The sequence below is a fragment of the Aquarana catesbeiana genome, linkage group LG01 (assembly GCF_042186555.1).
Source record: "Aquarana catesbeiana isolate 2022-GZ linkage group LG01, ASM4218655v1, whole genome shotgun sequence".
Classification (NCBI taxonomy): Eukaryota; Metazoa; Chordata; class Amphibia; order Anura; family Ranidae; genus Aquarana; species Aquarana catesbeiana.
Window position 1 is genome coordinate 972,393,013 of NC_133324.1, and position 10,844 is coordinate 972,403,856.

At 42.3% G+C, this 10,844-nt stretch overlaps 1 long non-coding RNA gene across 1 annotated transcript; it reads right to left on the reverse strand.

The window, feature by feature from the left end:
* Positions 1-345: 345 nt before the first annotated feature.
* LOC141126937 (uncharacterized) lies at positions 346-6,146 on the reverse strand. The gene is made up of 3 exons (XR_012241465.1): positions 5,956-6,146; positions 568-669; positions 346-478 (listed from the first exon to the last, which is right to left on the reverse strand). It is a non-coding gene; the product is annotated as an uncharacterized lncRNA (long non-coding RNA).
* Between the last annotated feature and the right edge of the window lie 4,698 nt (positions 6,147-10,844).

A 10,844-nucleotide genomic window follows, 5' to 3' on the forward strand; every position in this document is an offset into this window, starting at 1 on the left:
CAGTAATGATGGAGAGACAGCCGGACACAGGAGAGACCGTCCTGTAATATGGAATAATAGAGACCGTCAGTAATGATGAAGAGACAGCCGGACACAGGAGAGACCGTCCTGTAATATGGAATAATAGAGACAGTCAGTAATGATAAAGAGACAGTCGGACACAGGAGAGACCGTCCTGTAATATGGAATAATAGAGACAGTCAGTAATGATAGAGAGACAGCTGGACACAGGAAAGACCATCCTGTAATATTGAATAATAGAGACAGTCAGTAATGATGAAGAGACAGCTGGACACAGGAAAGACCGTCCTGTAATATGGTATAATAAAGACAGTCAGTAATGATGAAGAGACAGCCGGACACAGGAGAGACCGTCCTGTAATATGGAATAATAGAGACAGTCAGTAATGATAGAGAGACAGATAGAGTACCTTGCGGGGATGGGAACTGTGTTCTCTCCTGACTTCTCCCTCTCTTCCTGTGATAAACATTCATCATTAGGAGGAACTCCGGACAAGCAGTAAACATATTCAATAATAATGTGTATGCAGGAGTGCCGCCTCTTACCAATCTTTATATATATAATGCATTCTGCACATCGGGGGTTGGTCACGTCATAAATGGGTGTTGTAAAGCTGGATCCAGAGACCACAACCTCACTGTCATATCCTGGAAATACACAGAGAACATACAGATGAAGGATGATTATAGGAAGAACGGAGCACATGAGCAAAACACCAAGAAGACAGAGTGCAAAATTGTTCATTCCACTAAAATTGTTTCCTCAAGATCAGTAGGTGCAGCCAAAAGTGTTCGAGGGGCCCAGAACTGCCCATTCTTCAGGGATGTATAGATTGTGTCATAGCGTTTGATTTGGATGAGTGTGATTGGGTTGGGTAAAGACATTTGGGTTAGGCAAGGATATCTCAGTTAGGTAAAGAGATATGTAGGCCTTTTGAAAATATTTGGACTGGGTAAAGATATGTGGGTTCAGTTGGGGTGTTGGCTGAAGAGGTATATATATTGGAAGAGGGATTTTGATGAGGATTGTGGGTTGTATAAGCGTGTTTTGATTGAGTGGGAGATTTGGTTTGGGAGGACACTTGGTGTGATGAACCGTCAAACAGCCTAACCGGGTGCTTCCACCAAGATACAGCTACTTCCACTCTGGAACCAGGAGACAGGTATTATATTGGAAAATTGCTCTCAAGAACTAGATGACACTAACTTAGGTGCAAACAGTAACTTACCTTATTGTAAATAGTCATTAGGCAAAAGGCTACCCTGCAGTCCCCTCCAAAAGCGGATGTCCCGTTTGGGTCATCACTTTTAGGTTTGGTAAGGATGTCTCAGTTAAGTAAAGATATTTAGGTTGGGTGAAAATGTTTGGACTGGGTGTAAACATTTTGATCCAGTTGGGGTAATTAAGCTGGCTAAAGATGTACAGTATATCTTGGAAGAGAGATTTGATGAGGATTGTGGGCTGTGTAAGGGTGGTTTGGTTGAGTGGGGGATTTGGTTTTGGCGTTTCTTTTAGATGGGTGAGGGGGCAATGTTTAGGTTGGGTGAGGATATTTGGGTTTTGTGAGAATGTTATGTAGGATGAACACATTTTGGGTTGAAGTGATGTGTTTGTAGTAGAGGAAGGTGTTTGGTGTAAGTGAAGGTTTTGGATTGGGCGATGGGTTAGGAATGAGTGAGGGGACTTAGCTGGCTGAGAGATTTGGTTTGGTTTGGGGTTTTTGATTAACCAGTTCCCGACCAGCTCACATCTTTTTACGGGCGCAGAATGACACCCCTGCGCGACACCCCATACGGATACGGGGTTCCCTTTAAGAGTAGAAGAATACATATCAGCCTAAACTGATGAAGAAATTTGTTTTAAAAAAATTGTGGATATTTATTATATTTATTATAGCAAAAAATAAAAAATATTGTTTTTTTTTTCAAAATTGTCGCTCTTTTTTTGTTTATAGCGCAAAAAATAAAAACTGCAAATGTGATCAAATATCACCAAAAGAAAGCTCTATTTGTGGGAAAAAAAGGACTCAAATTTTGTTTGGGTACAAGTCGCACGACCGCACAATTGTCAGTTAAAGCGACGGAGTGTCAAATCACAAAAAGTGCTCTGGTCAGGAAGGGGGTAAAATCTTCCGGGGCTAAAGTGGTTAATAGGTTAATGAAGGTGTTTGGGTTGGGGGATGATACATGGGATGTGTTACCCTGAAAAATCTATATTTAAGATTTTTCATATCTCATAGACATGATGTGGGTTAAATAAGATTTCTTTTTGACCAAGAGTGAAAGCTTCAAATATAATAACATTTATTAGGAAGCAGTTGAAAGTCTAGCTAATACACAGTCATCTATCTATCGTCTTACACCAAGGAAGAAAATATTAGGTTGAAATAAGCTATTTACATGAAGGAAGGAAGAGTATATTCCTTAAAATAGTAATCTAAGTTACAAGTAAAACAGACCTTTTCCATAATTACCCTTTAGATCCATTCTGATGGCTGCTGTTCCCCAGAGAGGGAGTTACCTCCCCCTTGGCTCTGAGTATATCAAACCAGCCTGATGTCTCATTGGTTGACCTAGCTTGGATCATGATTGGAGGGCTTACTCCATAAGTCGGCCCCCTTTCATGCAGATCCTTGTGACTGTCCTGTCCAGGAGAGTTAATTAAATTTTCCCCAGCAAGTTAGGTATTGATTATGGGTTGGGCTCCCTCCAATGCTCCCTCCAATGGGATCCTTTGACGCAAGTAGGTGTAACAATGTAATTGGCTCTCCATTGTTTGTATATACAAGCCTTGGCCCACATTCTCTGCTCTTAACAAAAGCTTCAATGAAACTCTTTTGCCCAGCTTTTATAGATGCCAGCTAAATGAAATATATTCATTATTACAACATTTTACAGTTATTAATGGAGATTTCACATAAACCCATATGGCAACAGATGGATGAGGGTCATTGGAATGGGTGAAGATGTTAATACTGTTAAGTATACTTGTGCTGGAGAGGGTGTTTGGATTAGGTTAAAGGTTTAGAGTGAGTGAGGGATCTTGGTTGGATAAGGCATTTGACTTTAGTTGATATTTTTGAGTGGGTTAGTGGGTAATAAAGGTATTTGTATTGAGTACAATGAAATGGGCTGGATGGGGGTGTTTGGGTTTGGCAAGGGCATTTGGGATGGGAGAAGGTGTTTGGGTTGGGTGAAAGGTTTGGAATGAGTGAGGGTTGTTGGTTGGATTAGAGTGGATTGGATAAGAGGTTTGACATGGGAGTGGGTTTTTTGGCTTTTGGTTATGAAATATTGAGGGTGTTTGAGTTTAAGGTTTGAGCTTGGATTACCTTACAAATACACTAAGGCCACTTTAAAAATTAGAGCTGTTTGCAATAACATTTCATTTGTAAATGTGTTTTTAGAAGTATACAAAAAGCAGAAGTATGTAAACCATATCACTCCTGCAGAGCTCAGTAGAACATTCGAGTCATTATAGTGCAATACTCTATATAAAAACACAAATGTAACAAAACACTTCTCATACAATGTATTAAAAGATACAATGTAAAACATAACATAAACAATGTCCCAGCTGTGGGTTGCAAATAACAAGAATGAGTCCATTAAATCTTCCCAGACAGAAATCCATTCTTTTCTCCAGTGTTCTTCTTTCTATAAATAACTCCCCCTCAAAAGTTTAAAAGTGCTCTATAAGAAGTGACAGTTTAAAGCGGTATTAAAGCAAAAACTAAAAATGTCATATATTGCGGCTTACCAATACATAGATGTGATGGCTGCATTTATCGCAATATAATAAATGTTTGCTTTTGGGCTTGATACAGCTTTAACAAAATTTCCTCCAATTTTCATTCAATAATTTTTACTGAAACATAATACAAAGAGAGTGGCATAATTACAGCTTAGACAAGTTTTGAGGGGAGCAGCTCGCTGCACAGAAGGCAGCAATGATCGGTAGTAGTAGAGTAGGTGTCATAGGTGAACTAGCCTACGGTTGAAATCTTCTGTCATAATATGTGTGACCCAAGGGTCCCAAACCTGGTGGAATTCGGACATTTTAGCCATCAGTCTCGCTGTTAGTTTTTCATTGATAAAGGTTGTATGAAGCCAACTTTTATCTGCTGTCATTGAGAGGGGGTCAGTTAGCCACACTTGTGCTACGGATTGTTTAGTAGCTGTGAGGACATGGGTCATTAGTTTGAATAGATTTTTTAGTAGGCCTCAGCTGGGAGCATTGGGATTGAAGTGGTCAACCGAAGGGCTAAAATGTTGTATACCTTAGTCCAGGAATAGGCAACCTCGGCCCTCCAGCTGTGGTGAAACTACAAATCCCATCATGCCTCTGCCTCTAGGAGTCATGCCTGTGATTGTCACAGTCTTGCAATGTCTCATGGGACTTGCAGTCTCACCACAGCTGGAGGGCCGAGGTTGCCTACCCCTGCCTTAGTCCATTGTCGTTGTACAACTGGACAGGTCCACCAGGTGTGGAGGTATGTCCCCAGATCTGGATACCCTCAGAAGCAAGCTTCCGTATTTTTCAAGGTGAATTTTGCAATTTTAGTCTGGGCCAAATACCAATGGTGTAATAGCTTGTAGTTCGTTTTCAGGGCCATAGCATTCTGAGAGCAAGACTTGGTGGTATCCCAGATCAAGGACTATTGCTCTGGGTCCAGTTGGATGTCAAGGTCTGGCAGCCATTTGGACATGGTTGGACCTGGATGTTTCTGTCAGAAGCTGATTATACAGTAAGGAGCCCATACCCAGGGCATGGGGGTCATGTTTACATTTATGCGAGGGTAGTGCTATCTGACGTGCTACGGACCGAATAAGTGGCATAATGGTTTATCTGCAATAAATTAAATACACTGTATCTCAGAATTAAGGGGGTTGTAAGTGTTTTGAAGAGTTTGGAATAACTTAACACCACCTGGTGTAAGAAGGGTGTGTAAGCGAGTGATCTTTCATTGTGATCACTTTTTAACAAGGGAAGGATTCTCAAAACCCAGTAGAAAGGATTTTGTACAAAATTCTATGAAGGCAGATGGGGGGATTGGATCTGCCCAGAGTGCTTAAGATTTTCCCAAAGTTTCAGAAAATGTAATGTAACAGGATTGTGTATACAAGTTCTGTCCTTCTGAAGAAACCATAGTAAAATATCTATGCAGAGAAGGGTGCAATCATCTGCCTCCAGTGAGACCCAAAGAGGCATTTCTGTGGTCACATGGTATTTGGGGAGGGAGACCAACTGAACAGGTTGGAAATATTTATGAACTGCCTTGGGGTCTACTATAAAAAAGAGTGTAGCTAGCAAGTCCAGGATTGTGATGGCATCAGATGAATTGTATGATTTGGTTTTGTTGCATATGTGAAATGTGGGAGAGGACTCACAGAGGTAGGACCCAGAAGAGATATAGTGACTTCAGTTAATAGGTCATCCTAATTGCTGCAATACAGCCTAACCAAGATAGAGGGAAGGTGGACCAGATAATTAACAAATGTTTATGTTCATGAAAAATTGGTGGCAATTAGCTTGATGAAGAGTATCACATGAGGAGGTGAGATTAATTCCTAGGTAGGGGAGGCATTTCAGTTCCCATGAGTAGGGGAAAGAGACCACTAAAGGTGGTGATAAGGAAACATTCAAAATCTTGGATTTAGTGTGGTTGATATGGAGACCAGAGAGACTACCAAAGTGGAACAAAGGTGTTGAAGGGTTAAGGAGAGTGACCGTAGGGTTGGTAACAAACATTAAAATACCATCTGCTATTTGGTGGCACTACCACAGAAAACTATACCTGTTATTTTGATTACAAAAAAAGACCCAGCAATAACTGCTGACATGACATATTTGCTCATGAAGATTGGTGATATGAGCCTCAATGGCTTTAATAAATGTCCTCACTTTGTTCTCCCCATCCCTCCCCAGGTTACCTGCTCTCTGAGCGCTCCTCCATGCAGACTCGGCGTTCTCCTCCATGGTGTCTCTGCTCTCATATGATGTTCTGTGGTCTCTCCGGCTGGAGGGGAAGAGGTAATGAGACCTGAGACCTCCTCTGTGTCTGCAGACTGTGGTCAGCTGTGTACGGGGACAGGAGGAACAAGAGTGTGACGTCTAATAGAGATGACGGGGGTGATTTACTAAAGGAAATGAAGAAGAGACGGAGGTTTTCACCAGAGTGCATACATGATCCCTGAATCCTCTAGGCATCATGACATGTTGCGCGAGTCCTTTCCAATCAGCCAATACAGCCAGGGCCTCGTTCGTGGGCACATTTTTCCTCACATCATCACTCTTGCAAACTGGATTTATTTGTATATCACCATGCGCACTGTTTCTTTATTATTTTTACTATTATAAAATGGCTACCTCTCATCTTTATTTCATTTTCTTATCAACCTTTTATAGCACAGTGATATCCCATTTATTTATTATAGACTGTCACCACTTATCCACCACTTGGACTCACCAATAGTCTGGCTATCTGTGTTACGGGGGGCTCTGTGTGTGCGCCCTGTTGCCATGCGGCTCAATAATTGCCCCAGCTCCCGGGACCAACTACCCTTCTGGCCCTGGTCCCCTACTCATTATACCTTAGAGCATTGATTCATTTGTAAGTATTTAGGACTGGCATATTTGCCTTTTCCTGTTCCGTTTAGTGCCACATGAGTTTAATTACATTTATTCTTTATAGATACTCTTGAACTTTTTCCCCTGATGAGTGTTTATACCTGAAACGCGTCGGTAAATTTAGGATGTAGATACAGGCCTGCACTAGCAATTACTTCAGCTTACCATGAGCATCAACTATGCATATACTATTCTATTTTACTTACCTATATTGCAATGTGCCATCATTATGTTGTCTGTATATATATATATATATATATATATATATATATTTACCAATTTTTCTACATTATCACGTGTTGCCAAGTTTATATATTTTCATGTATCCTTGATGTTTATTATACATGTAGATGCATGTATTTACACACATGATCAATACTTTTTTACTTGTCTTATACCATTGATACATATTATTACATCTTTGCATGTTATTAAATATGTTTCTCTCTTACTCCGGTAATTGGGAATCCTGACTTTAGCCCGGGATTGAGCGATCCCAGACTTCAAGAGCTGAAGGGGAGCGACAACTTCGCCACTTCACTGAGAATGGAAAGTGGATGTCAAGGAAAAACATCATGAATGATCCTCTATTGGTAAGCCTCTCCTTCTGGCAGAAGCTCCAATTAGCTCACTTTATTAAATCTCAGCCCGATCCGGCGCCTTTTTTAAGACTCTTGACTTCTTTTGAGACTCTTTGCTCAGAACAAGAGCCAGTGCATCATGCTATCTCATTACTGTACCAACTTCTGATCACACCCCCCCAGAGGTACAGACCTCCTTATATAGCCAAGTGGGAGCGAGACCTGGGTGTAGTACTATCCGAGAGACAGGTGGAGAGAATTATTCTCTTCACGTATAAAACATTGATATGTGCCAATCAACAGGAGGCGGGGTTTAAAGTGCTGTCACAATGGTACTATACCCCAGTTAGGTTGCACCGGATGTTCCCGCAGAGTTCGGACCTATGCTGGAGGTGTGGGGAGGAGGCAGGCACTCTTCTCCACATCTTCTGGTCTTGTAGACTCCTGACACCTTTCTGGAATGAGGTCCATCGCATCACACAGAAGTTTACAGATTGAGAGCTGCCCAGGAGTCCAGAGTTCTTCTTAATACACCACCATGAAATACCGAGCAAGTCATACAGGAAGTCAATCCTGCCCCTGCTGGTCACGGTAGCGAAAAGTTGTATTCCTCTGCTCTGGAAGCGGACAGAGCCCCTGGGAGTGGCAATGTTGTTGAAGAGGATAGCTGAGGTATACAACATGGAGGATCTTGTGGCAACCGAGAGGGGACTCAGAGAGCAGTTCCTCAAGAAGTGGTACTATTGGCTCAAATTTTTCTACTCCGAGGAGTTTGCAAGGCTGGTGGCATAAAATTCTAGACATTGGTCTACTTGTGAAGACCACTGTAAAAACCGATGGCAAGGCTGGAGGAGGGCCCCCTCCTCTCATCACTTTTCTCCCTATACCTTTCCTTCCACCCCCACCCCCTTCACCCCCCCTCTATATTTTCTCCCCCCCCCTTTTTTTTTTTCTTTCTCTCTCTCTCTCTCTCCCTCTCTTTTCTCTTCTTTACTTTTCCCTATTCTCAATTGGTCTAACTTTCTTCTTACTTTTCAATGGCAATGACGACCCATAGGTCGTGCTTTCCTACACAATAATTATCTAAACATACATTTAATCTTACATGAGACATAATGAGCTTCTTAAAACTAGAGTTTGGATATCCAAAATAGTAATACCTTATGCCGCGTACACACGGTCGGACTTTTCGTCTACAAAAGTCCGACAGCCTGTCCGACAGACTTCCGGCGGACTTTCGGCGGACTTGCAGCAGACTTTCTAACGAACGGACTTGCCTACACACGACCACACAAAAGTCCGACGGATTCGTACGTGATGACGTACACCGGACTAAAATAAGGAAGTTCATAGCCAGTAGCCAATAGCTGCCCTAGCATGGGTTTTTGTCCGTCGGACTAGCACACAGACGAGCGGACTTCGGGGTCCGTCGTACTTACGACGTAAAGATTTGAAGCATGCTTCAAATCTAAAGTCCGTCGGATTTTAGGCTAAAAAAGTCCGTTGAAAGTCCGGAGAAGCCCACACACGATCGGATTACCAGCCAGCTTTAGTCCGTCAGCGTCCGTTGGACTTTTGTAGACGAAAAGTCCGACCGTGTGTACGCGGCATTACTGTTGATTTGCATGGTCGGACCAGTTGAGACGTTTCTATAACATGAACAAAACTGATATGTCTTTTGTACCAATGTATGTTCAATGTTGATATCCTATGTTTTTGTAAATAAAGAATTTATAAAAAAATATGTCTCTCCACCAATTCACCTCCACAATGTCATTAGTTTCATTTAACCACTTCAGAAGAATTTACCCCCTTCCTGACCAGAGCACTTTTTGCGTTTCGGCACCGCGCCGCTTTAACTGACAATTGCGCGGTCATGCGACGTGGCTCCCAAACAAAATTGACGTCCTTTTTTTCCCACAAATAGAGCTTTCTTTTGGTGGCATTTGATTGCCTCTGTGGTTTTTATTTTTTGCGCTATAAACAAAAATAGAGCGACAATTTTGAAAAAAACGCATTATTTTTTAATTTTTGCTATAATAAATATCCCCCAAAAATATATAAAAAAACAATTTTTTTCCTCAGTTTAGGATGATACATATTTTTCTACATATTTTTGGTAAAAAAAATCACAATAAGCGATTATTGATCGGTTTGCGCAAAAGTTATAGCGTTTACAAAATAGGGGATAGTTTTATGGCATTTTTATTAATATTTTTTTTTTTTTAAATGGCGGCGATCTGTGATTTTTATTGTGACTGCAACATTATGGCGGACATGTCGGACATTTTTGACACATTTTTGGGACCATTGTCATTTATACAGCAATAAAAATGCGCTGATTCCTGTGTAAATGACACTGGCAGTGAAGGGGGTTAACCACTAGGGGCGGGGAGGGGTTAAATCAGTACTAGGGAGTGATTACTAACTGTAGGGGGGATGGGCTGTGTGTGTGATGTCACTGATCTCTGCTCCGATGACAGGGAGCAGAGATCGAGTGACACTGTCACTAGGCAGAATGGGGAGATGCTGTTTACATCAGCATCTCCCCGTTCTTCCTCCCCGTGAGGCAATCGCGGGTATCCCCACGGCGATTGAGTCCGCGGGACCCGCGACTCGACTCACGGAGCTTGCCGCGGGCTGCCTCTTAAAGGGCAACCTACAGGTACGTGATTTTGCCTGTATGAGCCCTTCTGCCACAGTATATCTGCGTGAGGCGGTCGGCAAGCGGTTAAAGTCCCAAATTCCTTTTCTATGTACTTGAACCCAGGATGGAGGCACACCACACATGTGCTTCACTTAAAGTCCCAAAATTCCCCCCTTTAGTTATTTTATCTCTGAGGTGAGGTGAGACTTTCCACCTTCTCTGTGTTTATTTGTGATGTAGACATATAATCTGGTTCCCAGTGGGGATCTAAATGACCCCCCCATTGGGAGGATATACAGATTAAACAGTTGGCCTTCCTTCAACACTACATTGTGAATATCATAGCAGATTTGTACTGTGATTTTTTTTATTGTACTCAGACCTACTCACTCTTGGCTGGATCATGACACCATCCTTCCATTCTTCTCCCATCCCCCTCTAACCTTATCTCTCTCCCCCTCCTAAACCCTTCCTCCTTCTCCCCTCCCCTTCTCTTACCTTCTTTTCTGTTCTCCCCTGAACCCGCCCATCCTCTCTCTTCCCTATTCTCTAACCTCCTCTCCCTTTCTTTCCTTTCTCTTTTATTAAAGTGGAGTTCCACCGAGAAATGGAACTTCCGCTGATCCGGTTACTCCACCTTCACATTTGCCACCTTTCAGGGGGGAGCAGATACTTGTCAAATCCGGGTATTTGTTCCCCTTCCAGGTCAAAGGGTGTCGCAGATTCTGCTGTGAACTATGCCGTGTCTTCACTTCCTGTTTCCCTTACTGAACATGTCAGCACCTTCACCCGGAGCCAAGGACGGGTCGGCTTTGGGTGAGGATATCACGGGTGCCCTGGACAGGTAACTGTCCTTATATTAAGTCAGCAGCTGCAGTATTTATAGCTGCTGACTTAAATTCTTTTTGCAGGCAGAACTGCGCTTTATGTTCTCTCTTTTCTTTTCTTGAACCTTCTCTCCTCT